This window comes from Hyperoodon ampullatus (genome assembly GCF_949752795.1).
Source record: "Hyperoodon ampullatus genome assembly, chromosome: 17".
NCBI lineage: Eukaryota > Metazoa > Chordata > Mammalia > Artiodactyla > Ziphiidae > Hyperoodon > Hyperoodon ampullatus.
The window spans coordinates 50,502,514-50,519,947 of NC_136930.1; the positions used below are offsets into that span (position 1 = coordinate 50,502,514).

Sequence of the window (17,434 nt, forward strand, 5' to 3'; positions counted from 1 at the left end):
GAAGGAGATACTTAGCAAACAGTTCAATAAATATTTATTGAATAAAAAGTAGGCTATGGTAGAATTAGATTTATACCATAAGAAGGAGAAACAACAAGTAGCTTGATTACCAAGAGCTTTGTATGTCATACTTTGGAGCATGGAATTTATCCTGTAGATGGTTGGAGTCTACTAAAGTGTGTCCACATTGAAGTAACTATTTTAGTAGCACTGTAGTTAATGTACTCAAAACAGACTTGAGCTAGTGGAGAAAGGAGGTAGGCAGAGTAGCTCAAGTGAGAAAAAAATGAAACTATGGTAAGGATAAAAGGAATGAGAGAAAATGGACAGATTTAAGAAATATTAAAACTTGTTTTCTAAATAAACTTTTTTTCTTCCAGTTTTATTGAGCTATAATTGACATATAGCACTGTGTAAGTTTAAATTGTACTGCATAATGATTTGACTTAACAAGCATCATTAAATGGTTACCACAGTAAGTTTAGTGAATATCCATCATCTCATATAGTTACAAAATTAAAGAAATAGAAAAAATGTTTTTTCCTTGTGATGAGAGCTCTTAGGATTTACTCTCTTAGCAACTTTCATATATAAGATACAGCTGTGTTCATTATATTTATCATGTTGCAAATTATATCCCTAGTACTTATTTATCTTACAACTAGACGTTTGTACCTTTTGACCACCCTCATCCAATCCCCCCTTCCTACTGCTTCTGGTAACCACAAATTTGATCTCTTTTTTCTGAGTATGTTTGTTTGTTTTAAACATAGTAAGACCTGATGAAATGAATATGGTAGAAGGTAAGAGATAACAGGGAGTCTAGGAAAAATTCTATTTTTCTCAATAACTTGTGTGACTAGCTTGATGATATAATGCTTGATAGGAAGTAAACAGGGTATAATGTGTTTATTACAGATTTTTGAAATTGACTTGAAAAGCTTCTTTTAAATATAATTTTAAATGTATTTTTATTAAGGACTTTAAAAAAGGTTTTTAGAGCACTTTTAGGTTTACAGCAAAATTGAGAGGAAGGTATAGAGATTTCCCATATGCCCGTTGCCCCTACATGTGCATAGCCATCCCTCATCTCTCACCAGAATGGTACATTCATTACCAAGAACGAACCTACACTGACATATCATAATCACCCAAAGTCCATAGTTTACCTTAGGGTTCAGTCTTGGTGTTGTAGATTCTATGGGTTTATACAAAAATATTATGACATATATCCATCATTATAATATCATATAGAATATTTTCTCTGCCCTGAAAATCCCCTGTGCTCTGCCTATTTACCACCCCCTTCCTCTGACCCCTGGCAACCACTGATTTTTTGTCTCCATTGTTTTTTCTTTTCCAGAATGTTTTTTTTTTTAATTTGGAGGTACATGGAGTTATGAATTTTTACGTTAGTCAATTAGTTGTATATGTAATGCCATCCATTCTCCAAACTAGAATCACAAATAAGATAAAACTTGGATAAAAATTTTAAAATTGCTTGTAAGACTGCATGTTTATTAATACTATAGTCATATCAGAAATAGATATGGAAAGATATTTCCCTCAAATGTGATTGAAAATACAGTTGTTGTTAAGGTTCTGGCCATTAGATTTAGTTCTGGTTGATGTTTAAAATAAAAAAATACTTTTATTAATTTCACATAAAAAGGTTAGAAGGGGTCAGTTGTCATTTAATATTTCCCTTTTGTATCAGGTAATGCAGTTTTTGAGCTAGAGGTTCTTTATTGTAGCATAGTATCTTTCCTCTGTGTAGAAGTTCACGTTAACCATAGAAAATAAAGAAGCTCATTGCAGATTAATATAGATTTTCCTACGTAAGAAATTTTAAAATTCAGTTTTTATGGTACATGGAAATGCTTTCAGTCTGTAAAACATTTTGAAAAGTTCATTTAACATGAAAATATATACTGAATTATGATCAGTGTCTTCTACTTAGGCATTGCCACTTACCCAGGTCTGATAGAAAGGTAATTCATAGAAATTCTATTTGTGCACATTCAAATTTGACTTGATTTGGAATATTATAAAATAGAGGAGACTGAATAAAAGAAGAAAAAGAACACCAATTTGTGGCACAAATATAAATGATGACATTATATTACAAGATTAACAAACAGCTTCATTTAATTTTAGATTTTGGTACAACACTTAAAACATTGCTATGGCTCAAAGTAAGTTATTGAATCTGGGTAGCAAGGAAATAAAGAAAATTATTAGCATTGTAACGAAGCCCTGAAACAAAATGTCATTTGGAAAATAGCAAGCTGGCGATATGCCAGGGAGGGAAAAAAATTAGAAACACAAATGTTCCATCAGAGTCTTGGTTTTGAAAATGAATAAAAGAAGTAAATATATTACCATTTAAGTGTTATACTTATTAGACCTTCATTTCTAAAGAACAAATGACAAAAATAGGATCTGGATTTTTATAGAGTGGGAATAGGAGCTACTGCTCCCTTTCCATTTTAAGTTTGGAAAGTCTTCTCTCAATAATCTAGGATTGTTTCATTTTGCGTTTAAAGTTTGGGTAGGCCAGCCTAAACTAACAAATTACATCAAAGGGAAATCTGGAACAGACTGATGTCATTTAGGACCTGCGTTATCATATTATATTTCAAATGTAGTAATCTTCCACTTTTACATACACCAAAAACTTCATATTATTGTTTCGAAATAGCAGAGCAGAAAGTTTTGTAGGTTAAGGCTACAAAGTGAACAAAGTAAAAAACTCATTCAGGGACAACCTTACTTCCTAATATGGTAAAACTAAAATTTTGTTTTGTAACAAATTATATTGCTTATAGAAAACATTCTGCCCCACAAAGCTCTATCTTTTTAATAGTTTAAATTCCCAATGAACAAAGATATTAGTAGGAAAGGAACTCAACAGTCCTAAAATCCTTTGAACCTGAGGTAAGAGGTAGAATCTGATTGTACCTATGGTGAAGATGGCCTCCTTAGCTTATTAGGTGTTTTAAGTGTCACTAATTATTTTTCTCTTGCTAAATCTCTAAACACATCTCTGATTTGCTATGGTGTTAGCTGAATTTTTAGGATTATTTAGTTTCACTTTAATCAGTTGAGGACTTAACTACAAATACAGCTTCTTCTTTGATGAGTCAGTAACTGGTTCTTGCATCTTCAAATTTAAGAGTTCTGTTCTCCTGTCACTTGCTTGCCTGACAGTTTTATGCACAGTATGATTTAGTTAAAAGGATATTTAGCATTGTGGTTGATTTGTATTGCATGAAATAAGATAGTCAGCTGGTGGAAGCCAATTCAGGCCACACATACTGTATTTAAGACTTAAATGCTGAACCTTTATGGTACATATAGCTGTTTTGGAAGTTGCCAAACAAGTCACACAGCCTACGTGCAACAGACTGGGTGTGGTAAAAAATGGCCTGAGCTTTCCAAATTTCCTGGCTTTTTTTCATCATTTTGGATTACACTAAAACAATTTCGTTCAGGATTGAAGCATCTGGCTAGCTCTTATAGTTTCTTTTTTTCTTATGATTAAGGGAGAAAAATAGATTAAGGGGAAAAAAAGCTATGGCTCAACCCAAAGTCTGTGCTAAGGGTAGACCTCAGTGGCACATTTTTGTGACATAAAATTTTACGTTTGGCATGCAAATTATTGATTTGATTTTGATTTTCTCAATTTGCCAATGATTATATCTCAATATGGGGCCTTTACTTAGTGACGTTTAAAATAATTCTTTACTGTAATACCCTATAGCTGGGAAAATCATCCAACTTTACTCTGCACAAAAAATAAAGCTTCTCCATACTCATGATGAATTACTGTTGCTTTTGGTAGCATGAAAAACCACAATCTATTTTTCCTCTCGAGTGGCAGGTCTCTCCTCACTTTTCCTTTTTCTGATTTTAATTCTCTCCCAGCTGCTTATCTCTTCTATTCGTTAACCTTTCCTTAATCATAGGAATCAGCAATGTGCTTTTTGTCAGAACTTTGTTCCTTTAGTGAAATAGCAGTCATCAGAAACAGTCACCTTTGGACATTCACATGTGTGTTTACTTATAAAATCAGTTATTATTAAATCAATACATTTGATTTCAAATAGATGAGACTTGTTACGATAACTAAGCAGAACCCTAGTTATTGAAATTGCTTCTTATGTACAATACAGCTTTACCTCTAAAAAAAATCAGCCTTCTAACAACATCTAAAAAAACACTGACAGAGGAGATAAATAAAAGCATTGTATACTTCAGTGATCCCCTGACCGTCCTTTTGTTCTACACTAGATATAGCAACCCTTGGTTTATTAGAGGCCATTTACTGGCTTTGTTTATTCGTTTGTTGGTTTTCAGAAGCTTGAGACAATGTACCTGTACCAATGTACTGCCAGATTAGCAGTGTCGGCCTGGTTTAGCTACATGTACTGTCTAAATCTGTTTAGCCTTTCACTGTAGCAAAGGAGCATAGTCATACACAGTAGAGAACTGCAGACTCAACATCACAGATCTATAAGCAGTGGAACAGGGTTAAAACAGAATGTATTCTACAACATGGAAAGCAAGGAAGTTGAGTTTACCATTAAAGGAAGATGGAGACCTGGATGTATATTTCTGGAGATTAGTTACTCTAAACCACCCTTTGAACAGATTTTAAAAAATTGGATAAAATAAAATCTTATGTATATTTTTATATATATTACATGTATTATGTATGTACTTTTTTTTGCATTGATGACCTGGCAAGCAGCCAGATCCAAAAACAGAGTAAACCAGGAACCATAAAAGATAAGTGCCAAACCTAGTCTTGTTCTGAGGATTTCTGCTGAATCCTGAAATACTGGTTTTCCATTTGACAGCTTCTTGGGCCATGTGGGATACTAGTTAAAACTGAAGATCCACCTATGGAAGGAAACCTACCTAATAGGATACCCGTACACAAAGCTGAGATGTGTAGGAGTGAAATAAAGATGGAAACACCAAGGAAATTCTCCAGTAATGCTAAGTAAGTGAAGAGTAAGTAAAAATTTCCTTGAGAATATATAAGTACAAACTGGCCCCTCAATGGGTCTGAAAAGCCTCAAGGAGTTTAGTGGAGAGCTTAGCTTAGAATGTTTCCAGCTGGTAATGCCCCCAGATGACTGGCAGAAACAAATGAAAATTATTTGGAGGAATTCCAACTTCAGTTTAGGCCTCAACCACCAAGGAAAATGAACTTTCATGGTAAAAAAAATCATAAAGCACCCAAGAAGACAAGACATCATAAATGAGAATCTACCAAAACAATCAAAACAATAGACCTCCCAAAACTATAAACACTGGAATTATGAGACAGAATGTACAATCATGGTTAATATGATTAAAGAGATAGAAGCTTGAAAACATAAATAGGTAACAAGTAGATTTGAAAAATAACTAAATAGAAATTCTAGAAATTATTAACATAATAATTAAAAACAGTGAAAAGATTAACCATCAGATTAGACACAGCAGAAAAGAGAATTGGTGAAGTAATTTCTGAAGAACTTATCTAAAATACAGTCCAGAGAGAAGTGAAAAACATGATAGAGAAGTTAATAGCTGTGGAGAATGAAGGGAGAATATACTTTTTATCAGAGTTCTAGAAGGAGATTATAGAATCAATGGGAAAGAGTATTCAAAAAGAATTCCTCAGAATTATTGAAAGGCAGTAATCCTCACTCAAATCAAGAAAACCAAATGAATACCAAGATTAAATTAAGAATTTCTCTTCATCAAAAATCACCATAAAGAAATAGAAAGATAAGTTACTGGGAGCCAATACTTGCAATCCATATAACCAACAAGGGATTAGTATCTCTCCAGAATACATATATAACATATATTGTATATACTAGTATGTATAATAAAAATAAAAATTATAATATGTTTATATATATATAGTAGAGAATAATACATGTTATTGTGAATTAATCAGAAAACTACACAGAGAGCAGCTCCGTCTAGTAATTCGGGTTATAAACTTCCAAATTATCTTAAACATGCCTCTGAATTATCCTAAACATCCCCCCTGCGTATCTATATCCAATATCTCCCAAGTCCTTGTGATTTTGTCTGAACTGTCTTGTAAATAGTCCCCTTTCCTTCTGGCTTCACTGACAATAACTTGGTTCAAGTCTTTATTACATTCCCTTTAACCTAGGGGAATAGATTTCCAACTGATTTCCCTCTCTCCCTTTAATCATTTCTTTTGCAATGCCAACAAAAAGTTTGCTTAATACATTTAGAAAAAGTTTTGTTATTCTTTCACTCAAAAATTCGCCATGCTCTATAAATCATGGATGTTCATTTTCATTTTATCAAATTATACATACACATAGCTTAAAGAGTCAAGTAGTTCTATAAGGTCACTTCTTCATCCTTTTAACTTACCTCCATTTAACTTTTGTCAGTATATTGATGTCTTTACTTAACAGGTTTGTGTTGTTTCTTCTTGATTTTTCCATTTTAAGCATTGGTTTTCCTTTATGGAAGATGAGGATTTAGCTCTCTTTCTCCATCCCTACCACATATGAACACCCTTCTCACATCCCTCTCTTCCTACTACAGTTAACATTGTAATTTTGATCATATTAACATTTAGTATTTTACATAATTTTGACTATGAAAATACCATTACAGCTGGTCCAAATATTAAATTGATTTTACTTTCCTGGAAAAATTTTGTGTTCTCTATCTTGCTCTTTTATTTTCTTGCCATTATTATTAATTCAAATCCAAACTCTTCCCAGTTGCCCAGTTCTTATCTCAAGACATTTCGATACATCATACATTCGATCAGTTCCATCATCCTGAAGAAGTCTTTCATAGAACATAAATTCCTAGCATTGTACTTTTATATGTTAGGTTATCAATAAATATTTATTGGTGAATTAACTGAAGTGCTACAAACTGAGCAACATAAATATATTTCTACAGTTTATTTCTTCTGAGAAGAACTAAAGTGTGGGTCAATTCAGATTTTGCACGATTTGGAGAAGCTTCAATTTCCTAATCTACAAAGTGGGAATAAGAATTTCTACTTCTAAGGTTGTTGTCAGGATTAATCATATAATAATTATAAACAGTAATTGGCACTTATGAAGCACTGAATGGGTGGCAGGTACTGAGTAAAAATAATGGTTTTATACTACTACTACTACTATACTACTAATGATGAAACATGGGTCCTTATTATAAATTTCCTTAGGGATTTCCAGTGATTTCCCATCAAAAGAAAGAGTTGGAGAAAAGTTTTCACTATTTCAAAATCTTTCATGAGAATTCCTCTGACTGTTTTTCTTGGCCTACTATTTGAGGGGTTTGGGATGCCTTTCCTCTTCTCTAAATACTTTGCCTCAGGGACAACTTAAGTCCTCTCTCAGTTTTGGTAATACTCTGTATCAAAGCATATAACTACCAGACTTAATAATTTATTACATACTTAACTTTATTTAACTATTTCATATTTATTATCCTCATCTCTTTATTTCATAGGCTTTTAAAATGCCATGTGAGATAATTGCTTTCTATATTTTGTACTTTTTCTCTGCATTTTTAATGATATTTGGCATCATAAATTATAGATGCTTAAATGATATTATATTAATTGGTGTAAGTTTCAGGCAAGTAAGAAAGAGAAGGAAGAAAGTCTCCCAGTGGTGTGCAAAATTTTGGGGAGCATATAGACTTGATTCTTAAATGCTCCATAGCTGGTTGTACTATTTTTCAATTATTTCTTCATTCCTCCTCAAGATTTTTCTCCAAGAAGACTTTTTAGAAATTCTGCTTTATGTTGGCTTTTGAAATAATGTATTAAAGCAGGTTGACTCAGGGCTGCCACAAAAGAGCCCTTCAGTCAGCAAAGAACAATCTCCAATAGCAGAGGGGTCCCCAGTCAACAATTCCTAACAAGGCTGTTCTTATTCCTAATAAGGCTATTCTTATTCCTAATTGTGCCTGACCTATAGGGATTTCTGATGGATCATTTGGCATTTTCATTTCCCTGACATACACAGAAGGCATTTGAAGTTGTCCAATTAAAGATGTCTCTATTACATTAGACTTTTTGGAAATCTCAAGTAAAAAAATGACTATCATTGCAAAAAGAGCTAAACTAAATCTCTCCCTTTCCTAGTTGAGCTATTTTGTTTGTTTGTTTAAACTTCAGGTATAGCTGGGAAAATATGAGGAGATTATTTTTAAATTATCAAACATTGGGGTGTATTTTAAAATTTGAAATAATTGCTTTAAATATGGAAATTTTTTTAGTTTTGCTTATTAAGAAAATAACATTAACAGTGAATTTTCATTATTTCAAAATGATTTATTTTTAAACTATTAATTGTACCAACCAGCAAGGTAAAAAGGAATTCAGCTAAAATGTAGAATTTCAACTGATGAGTGAAAATATCAGAAGAAACTCTAGAAGATAATTCTGTCTGCTTATAACCACCTATTGTATATACTCCTTGGGATGCACTACTGACACCTTAAACTCAAGTTGCCCCAATCATATTCATTATACTTTTTTCTTATACCTTTCTTATTCACTTTTTTGGTTAATTTATTTACTATCTTTTTAGTCACTGAAGTATAAACTTTGAACTCCTTCCTCCTCTTCATGGTCATTAAGTTCTGTGGTTTAGCTTCTGAAATGCCTCTTGACTGTCTTCTCCATTCACTTTTCATTTCCTTGTTTCAGAGCTTTAGTAAGCTACTGCATTATGCTCCTAACTAGTCTTCCAGTCTCTCTAGCGTCCCTAGGTACCTTAGGAACCTTTGATGATTTTGCATTTTTTTATGGAATTAAGTCTAACTTTCTTGATAGGACCATTAAGGCCCTTTCTTGCCTCAGGATTGTTATTGTTGGTGAATAAAGGTAGAACTTTAAGGTCACACAGAACTGGATGCAAATTCCATCTTTACCACTTCCTGTGTGATTTCCTCAGGCAGGTTTCCTAACTTTACTAAGAATAGTTTCCATATCAATAAGTTGGTAATGATAAGAACCATAATAGTTTTGAACTCCTAGAATTTTTGTGAGGGTTAAATTAGCTATAACTTATTTTCAATGCTCAGTGTGTGGTAAGCATTCAGTATGTTAGTTTTCATTTTTATTTCCCTTCATTTCAGCCACCATGCCTATTATTTACCATGCTGTGAGTTTTCATATTCCATCTATCTGCTTATGTTTTCCTTTCTCTGGCTGATGAACTCCTACGTGTTCTTTACTACTTTCAATTTTTTTAGATGAGCAATCACCATTCAAAGCCCTATTTAAATGCCACCTCTTTTGTGAACTGCATTAATCACTCTCTCTTCTGAGAATCACATTGCATATTCATACTAATAACTGGGTTCATAACATTGTGTCATAGCTATATTTGTAAAAATAAATTTACTTATTTATTTATTTTTGGCTGCATTGGGTCTTCATTGCTGTGCACGGGCTTTCTCTAGTTGTGGTGAGTGGGGGCTACTCTTCGTTGCAGCGTGTGGACTTCTCATTGTGGTGGCTTCTCTTGTTGTGGAGCACAGGCTCTAGGCATGCGGGTTTCAGTAGTTGTGGCATGCGGGCTCAGTAATTGTGACTCACAGGCTCTAGAGTGCAGCCTCAGTAGTTGTGGCCCATGGGCCCAGTTGCTCTGCGGCATGTGGGATCCTCCAGGACCAGGGTTCAAAGCTGTGTCCCCCGCACTGGCAGGCAGATTCTTAACCACTGTACCACCAAAGAAGTCCCCATAGCTATATTTTTGACAGGTCTTTTCCCTTATATATTTGAAAATCTTCAAGGGTAGAGATCATATCCAATTCATCTTTATATCCATAGTGCCTAGCATAGTGTTGAATGCAAGAAGACACAAACATTTCAACTTGTATCCTGGTTTTAAGCTCTATTTCTCTTGAACTGGTTACCTCAAAAAATAGACACCTGAAGATTGTTCCCAAAGGTAATTTTAAAAATAGTAAATTGAAAACACTTATTACTAATTTAACAGTGCTACAGAAAGTTTGTAAGATAAAATAAAAAGCCAAACATAATCAGTTTGTTGTTGTGTGGTTTCTGTTATTCTTTTGGTGCTTTTGCTTCTAATTGGTTTTTTTGTTTTTTTAATAAACATTATTTGCATAGTTGTAATTCTAATGCACATTCAATTTTTATGTTTGGTTTTTTAAAGCATTATATTTTAGGTACTTCTTATACTATTATAATCAGAACATCTATAACCATTAAAACCCTGCTTACTTCTTCAAGTGAGTATTTAATTTTTTATTATATATTTCTGTCTATCCTTCTCTCCTTTCTTGCTTTTATAAATTATGCTGTAGTAGACAATTGCATGACAGGAGCCTTTTGTATATGTTTAATTAATTTCTTGATATACATTCCCCAAAGTGAAATTAATGCTTTAATGATAAATCACTTCAGTCATATACTGTGCTGGGACTATAACTACAGTATTTAACCAGGCCCATAGTAGAACTGGAAAATGCTAGGGTGGAAGATTAAGGAAGGGAGAAGAGGTAAGTATCTTTTCAATAAAACTGTATACTCCTTAAGGAGAGTTACCCAGCCTTATAGTTCTTTGCTATTTCCTCATATGAGGAAACAATGTTCATTTATTAAATATTTATTGAGCACTTATTTATTGAGTACCCTTAGCCTAAGCATATACAAAAACATAATGCCTGCTCTCAAAAAGCTTACAGTTGTCTGGGAGAGACAGACATGTAAACAGGCAATTAAAATACACAGAAATAAGGACTATAAGGGGTGTAACTACATCTAGGTATTAAAGGATACACAGAAAGAACAGCTAAAGCCATACTGTAAGGTTAAGAGAATCCATTCAAAAAAATTCTGTGCCAGTCACTAGAGATATAATCTTGAAACTCGAGATTCTGATCTAGTGGAAGAGACTGACATGTATTTTAAAAATAGCTATAGTAGATTTAAAATTCCAAGTGAATTTTTAAACAAATATAAAGATTTCAAATGAAATATTTGGAAATCTGTTTTATGACTCAAGGAGGGTATTGATGAAGTGAAACATTGAGAGAGAATTCATGAGGTGGACTCAGGAATAGCAGCTAGTGAGTTGCGTAGAGAATGAGCAAGAACAGGAGAAGAAACAAGCCACACCCCACTCTCTACATCCTATCTGCAGTCAAGGCTACATGGGGGAAATGGGCAGAAATTCTTACCTTTGAATGAAAGCACGGGTTGGTCAATATTTTGGACTGGCTCTTTTAATTTCTAAATCAAGATGGCATTTTTGTGACCTAAGTAAGTATAAATGATCTCTTCCAAAAAGAGATCAGAAGAAATAAAAATGAAGGGAATACCCAAATTTATATCCAGATAAGGGCAGTATTACTCCAAACTGAACAAAAAGATAATGGGAGATTCTTTTTGATGTTGTACCATTAATCTTTCGTAGTCAATTTACCAGTTGCAGTGGTTATACACACAGTCTTAATCTCCTAGATGGTCAAAGGCTTGATATAAGTCATAATATGGTACTCAGCCTTTAAGGAAATGTGGTAGAGCCAACTAATTACTCCAAATCTACCTCTTCATTCTTTTGGTTAGAGAACCCCAGGACTTTTAGGAGGTCACAAAACTGCCCAGCTATAGACTACATTTTCCAGCCTCCCTCACAACTAAGTGTATCCATGTCACTAAATTTTGGCCACTGATATATGAGAACAATTTATGCAACTCTGGGTGACTTCCTTGAAAAAGGAAGCTGATGGCCTTCTAATAATATATTATTTAATATATTATCAGCTTCATCGTAATATATTTTCTGATATTAGCTGATATTATAATATCAGCTATGATGATATGTTATTTAATATATTATCAGTAGTATATCAGCTTCCTTCTTATATATATAATATAATATATTTTCTAGTGAGCTAAATCCGTTATCCCCAAGAGGCTATTCTGTACTATACCAGGGGAAAGGACAGCTAAGATGAGTGATTTTTTTTGGCCTGGCCTAATCATATTCATTTGGCGATATTTACACTCACCCCTCCTTTGAGTGGTGTATCAAAAACTTGGGGTATCTAAACCCTTGCCTATAACAGATTCTCTCAACATGCTTTTCTTGCCTCTTATGGATTTTCAGCAGACATATTCAGTGAATAAGCTGAGGATCTTTATTTTGAATAGAAACATTCACCAAAGTTCAGATTTCTCTTTGGCCTACTATTTTTTATTTTTTGATAGAGGAAGAGACAAAGCAAGTATAACTATTAAGAGGGATGTTTTTTCAAACATCAATATCTAAAGCAATGTCAGTACTAGGTCACCTGACCATCCTATCATGAGGTCTAAAATGCTGTCCAATGGAAACTGATTTTTATAATGATGATCCTGAAATACTTAAAAAAAAAAACCACTTTCCAAATCATTAAGGAAACATTGATTTCCTTAATGAGAAAGTATTTATTGATTATCAGCAAGTATTTATTGATTACTATGTCCCAACAACCAAGTATGTTTAGTATGGCTAGCTCTTTCTTAGAGATGAGGAAACTCAGGCAGAGTTTCAAGATCCTGCTCGAGGTTTTGCTTAGAAAGTGTTGAAAGAAGAAGTAGTACCAAAGCTCACAGTAGTTTAACTTTCCTCAAGGAGTTGGCAATCTGGATGGGCAGATAAGAAAAAATAGAAAAAAAAAAAATATATATATATATATATTTTTTGCGGTACGCGGGCCTCTCACTGTTGTGGCCTCTCCCGTTGCAGAGCACAGGCTCCGGATGCGCAGGCTCAGCGGCCATGGCTCACGGGCCCAGCCGCTCCGCGGCCTATGGGATCCTCCCGGACTGGGGCACGAACCCGTATCCCTTCCATCGGCAGGCGGACTCTCAACCACTGCGCCACCAGGGAGGCCCAGAAATATTTTTAAAAATAGAGAATAATTAAACCCAGAACCATATGGTCAAGACTATGGGTATAACATTCAGAGGATAGAGTTTAACGAGGATTTTAGCAATTAGGCTTCAAGCAGAATGTTAGACTTGAACTAGGTCTTGAGGATGAAATGGAACTTGCATAGGCAGAGTGGAGGGAAAATGCAATTCAGTCATGGAGGAAAAGTCAGAGCAAACTAATGCAGGGAGAAAAGCAGAGTGTAAGTTCAGAATATTTTCAGTGTTGCACACATTTAACTTTATATTTCTTCTTCAAGTTTAGTACCCCATCAGCATACCCCATTCCTAACTAAATAGACCTTTACTAGGAAAATTAGTTTTAGACTTTTAGAGCTGAAAGAAATTTTAAAAACTTGTCCTGAGAATTTGGGCACAGTGAAGATTTGTAATTCACAGAAAGTTATTGAATCACTTTATTGCTTATCTGGGATTCAGTTTGCTTTCTGCACCACCACACTGCTCTGGGCAGATAGGGTATGGGTAATGGGGGTGGGAAGAGAGAAAGCCTCTAGTACTGGGTATTCTCAAACTGTCTCCTTTCCAAGTACTAAGCAGACCCAATTCTGCTTAGCTTCCCAGATTGCAGGGCTGTCAGATGGAAAGGAAAAACAAAGTACATGAAGTTTCTTTTAAGGTCACATGTGGACTGGTGTTTCCTTTCTTGGCTGTTAGAAGGCACCTTTATCACGGTACAAAGGAATTTTCTTGATATTGTGGGGATTTATTGGCACAAGTTCTAATGTGCCACAGAGGCACTTTTTCTCTCTGTAGAGTTATGTCTGATGGGTGACAAAGCAAATACACAGTAGGCTTCAGAGGTATGATGTGCAGAACCTGAAAAGAAAGGAGTTTCGAGATTGGAAAGTAAGGAGAAAAAAAGGAACAGGGAGATATATTTTCTCTTTTACCTCAACCTTGCTCTTATTATGGAAATCATACTTTTAAAAAAACAAACAAAACAGTCCATAGTTCATAGACATTAGCTTTTGGCAAGGAGATGAGAGCTATTCTTTTAGCACACAGGTAGGCTAGAAGGTGTAGAAGGAAAGTGAAGTTTAAAGAACTGCGTGATTCTAGGAAGATTCTTGGAAGGTCATTCAATGGATGTTAAAATCTACTTGGAAGGTCTCTAAAAATAGGAGTGGCACATTCATATCTTCTTTGATACTTTTTCATATGATTCTGCCTACAGATGGATGTACACAGCTGGACTAGATGACCTCTACTCCTGCCTTGCAAATCTTTGATTACATTCAAGTCATTTAACCATTGGCCATTAGATATTTATAAGTATTTAACTGGGACATATTAGAAGGTCTATCTTATCAAAATGAAATGACACAATTATTAATACAGTTTAAAAATTGGGCAGAAGTTTCAGAAGGAATTCCTAAAGCCTTTGTTAATTGAGAAAGTCATGTCTAAATAAATCTTGTTTCCTTGCAGTAGAGGGAGTGCCTTGAGATATTCTGTATTTATAACAACCATATAAAGAAAAAAGTCTGTCAAGGAGGGCTATGTCCCTTCCTGTGTCTCTGCCTTGCTTTTGTATTTTTGGGCATGCATTCCTAAATAAATGAGCAATGAGCCTTTAGGAAATCGGGGTCTCCTGCCAGTATAGATGTTATACCTGAAAGGGGCATTGCATGCTATTGCATTGTTTGTGGAGACTTTACATTCTGATTATATTTTACAAAAGCTCCTCATTAAAGTGTAGAAATTTGAAATGAATAGGAAGTTGTTATTCAAAGACTTGTTCCCTCCCATATTGGTCTCTTGGGCTCCATTCATTAAGTAGACTTCTTTGTGCCAGGTGTAATTCAAAACACTGGGAATACAATGGGAGTAGCTTGATGTAGTCCTTGCCATTAAATATTCATTGTCTGGACACACAAACTCTTCAGAGAATATCATACCCAGTAATAATTTTATGTAATTAGAAGAACATTTCCTTTTTATAAAGCCAGATTGTTGCCAGAATTATTGCAGTATTTACAACAGAGAATTTTAAAATTGGAAAGGACTTGTAAAATGTTTCCTTTTGAGTCAACAATCCATTTTAGAAATCACTGGTAGTTCTATATAAATCAGATTTTCCAATTTATTCATAAAGTGGTAGAATGAAGTATATTTTCATAGATCTGCAACAGCAGGATTGGTAAGGGAGGCATGCAACAAGAAACCAATTTCAAATTTTGTTTCCTATTTCTGAAATGGTTTTCTGTCATAACTCTGGAAAACCAACACCATGAATTTTTCAAATTATCATTAGGCAGCTCTGGCATAATTTATGTTAAGAGGTTTTGGCCTGTTTATATACCCTGGAATTTGCCAAAATTAGTAATGTGATATTCCATATTTAGCAAACCTATAGAGCAATAAATAAGGACATATGACTATTGGGGAGTGCTGTTTGTTTAAATTCTTTTTTTTGTGGCATTCATGAAATACAAGGGACTTCCAGCTCAAATTCTGCAGTATTAGGCAGCAAGTTGTACTCTGAACCAAACCAGATGGTGATCAGCTCTATTCCTATTATCAATTCAATGCAGCGATGGTTACCAGACCTTACTTGCAACTTTAACATTTGGAACAGATTAACAGCAGTTAGGCTGAAATGAGAAACCTCCATTTTACTAAAAGGTTCAGAAGATATCATGCTGTAAAATCAGAAAGACTAGTAAGAAAAATTATGAGGGAAAGAGTTCACTGTCTACCTTGGTTTCTTCTTGCAGGACATGCTATTTCCCTTTTATGAATGCCTTTTTCAAAGCAATTTTAATGTGGAGTATTGTGACGATTACGGTCTATAAGCCTATCAGCCTCCTGCCCCACTACACAACCTGTTGTTGAATTTACCTCAGTGTAGCCATGAACAATCTAGACCTCAGGCACACAAGGAGGATTGTTTTCAGTTTTGGGGGTTTCCTTTGCAAGAAAGTCTCTCTCTCTCTCACACACACACACACAGTACAAGTTCAGAGGTTCATCCAGCTGCTGAAATTCATGAAGCATTTGGGCTGCCCAGGTTTGATCTATGGATTTGAATGTATGTGGCTAAAAGCTTTGGCTTGTCTTCCAATGCCACGTGCTATCTCCAGCAATCTTTTCTTTGTGGCATCTATTGGCCAAATCGATTCCCAGGGCTTTAAAGGACCAGGAAAAGCTATATATGTTCTTCATGTCTAATTTTGTATACAAGGTGAACACCAAGGCCAGCAAATCTTACAGTTACAGCTATCAGGACAAAATTGTAGAAATAGACTTATGACTGAGCTCAGCTCCCATTGTGTGGTGTAGGAAACTGAGGTGCTGAGATGTTAAAGGATTTTCCTAAAGACACACAGTTGGTGTGAGAGGTAGATGTGATGAGGAAGGATGTGTGTGTTGCTAATGTATCAATATTCTTCTATGACCATGATTCAGAGACAAAGACAAAAAGGTAGATCCTCCACTTTCTATACCCAAATGATGGCAGCCCTGCTCTTGTTCTGGTAAACTGAATGGCTTGCCAGAGAAACCCATCAGAGAGAGGCCAACGGCCTTTGTGCATTTTTGTTTATTCTTTAGCCAAGACCTTGCTTCAGGGCTGATTGAAAACCCTTCTGCCTATTTTTAGGTATGATAGGTAATATGAATTCCTCTTTAGGAATGGGTATTTGAAGTTTCTTTTTTATTTATTTATTTGTATTTATATATTTATTTAATTTTTAAAAACTCTTGTGTATATGGAAGACTTCCATCTTTTAGTCTATGTACTTTTTTTTCATCTTTATTGGAGTATAATTACTTTACAATGGTGTGTTAGTATCTGCTTTATAACAAAGTCAGTTATACATATACATATGATCCCATATCTCTTCCCTCTTGCATCTCCCACCCTCCCTATCCCACCCCTCTAGGTGGTCACAAAGCACCGAGTTGATCTCCTTGTGCTATGCGGCTGCTTCCCACTAGCTATCTGTTTTACGTTTGGTAGTGTATATATGTCCAAGCCACTCTCTCACTTTGTCACAGCTTATCCTTCCCCCTCCCCATATCCTCAAGTCTATTCTCTAGTAGGACTGTGTCTTTATTCCTGTCTTACCCCTAGGTGCTTCATGACATTTATTTTTTCTTAGATTCCATATATATGTGTTAGCATACAGTATTTGTCTTTCTCTTTCTGACTTACTTCACTCTGTATGACAGACTCTACGTCCATCCACCTTACTACAAATAACTCAATTTCGTTTCTTTTTATGGCTGAGTAATATTCCATTGTATATATGTGCCACATCTTTTTTTTTTACATCTTTATTAGAGTATAATTGCTTTAGAATGGTGTGTTAGTTTCTGCTTTATAACAAAGTGAATCAGTTATACATATACATATGTTCCCATATCTCTTCCCTCTTGCGTCTCCCTCCCTCCCACCCTCCCTATCCCACCCCTCTAGGTGGTCACAAACCACCAAGCTGATCT

The 17,434-nt window shown here is 34.8% G+C and overlaps 1 protein-coding gene across 2 annotated transcripts in view; it reads left to right on the forward strand.

Moving 5' to 3' along the window:
• EMC2 (ER membrane protein complex subunit 2) overlaps positions 1 to 17,434 on the forward strand; it is a gene marked incomplete at its 5' end in the record, with an annotated part of 107,838 nt that overhangs the window by 66,668 nt on the left and 23,736 nt on the right. Inside the window, one exon of one of the 2 annotated variants that reach the window (XR_013811332.1) lies at positions 4,863 to 4,920. The exons of the other annotated variant lie outside the window; for it this stretch is intronic. Of the gene's footprint in view, positions 1 to 4,862; positions 4,921 to 17,434 lie in introns of those variants that run through there. 2 annotated transcript variants of the gene reach the window in all.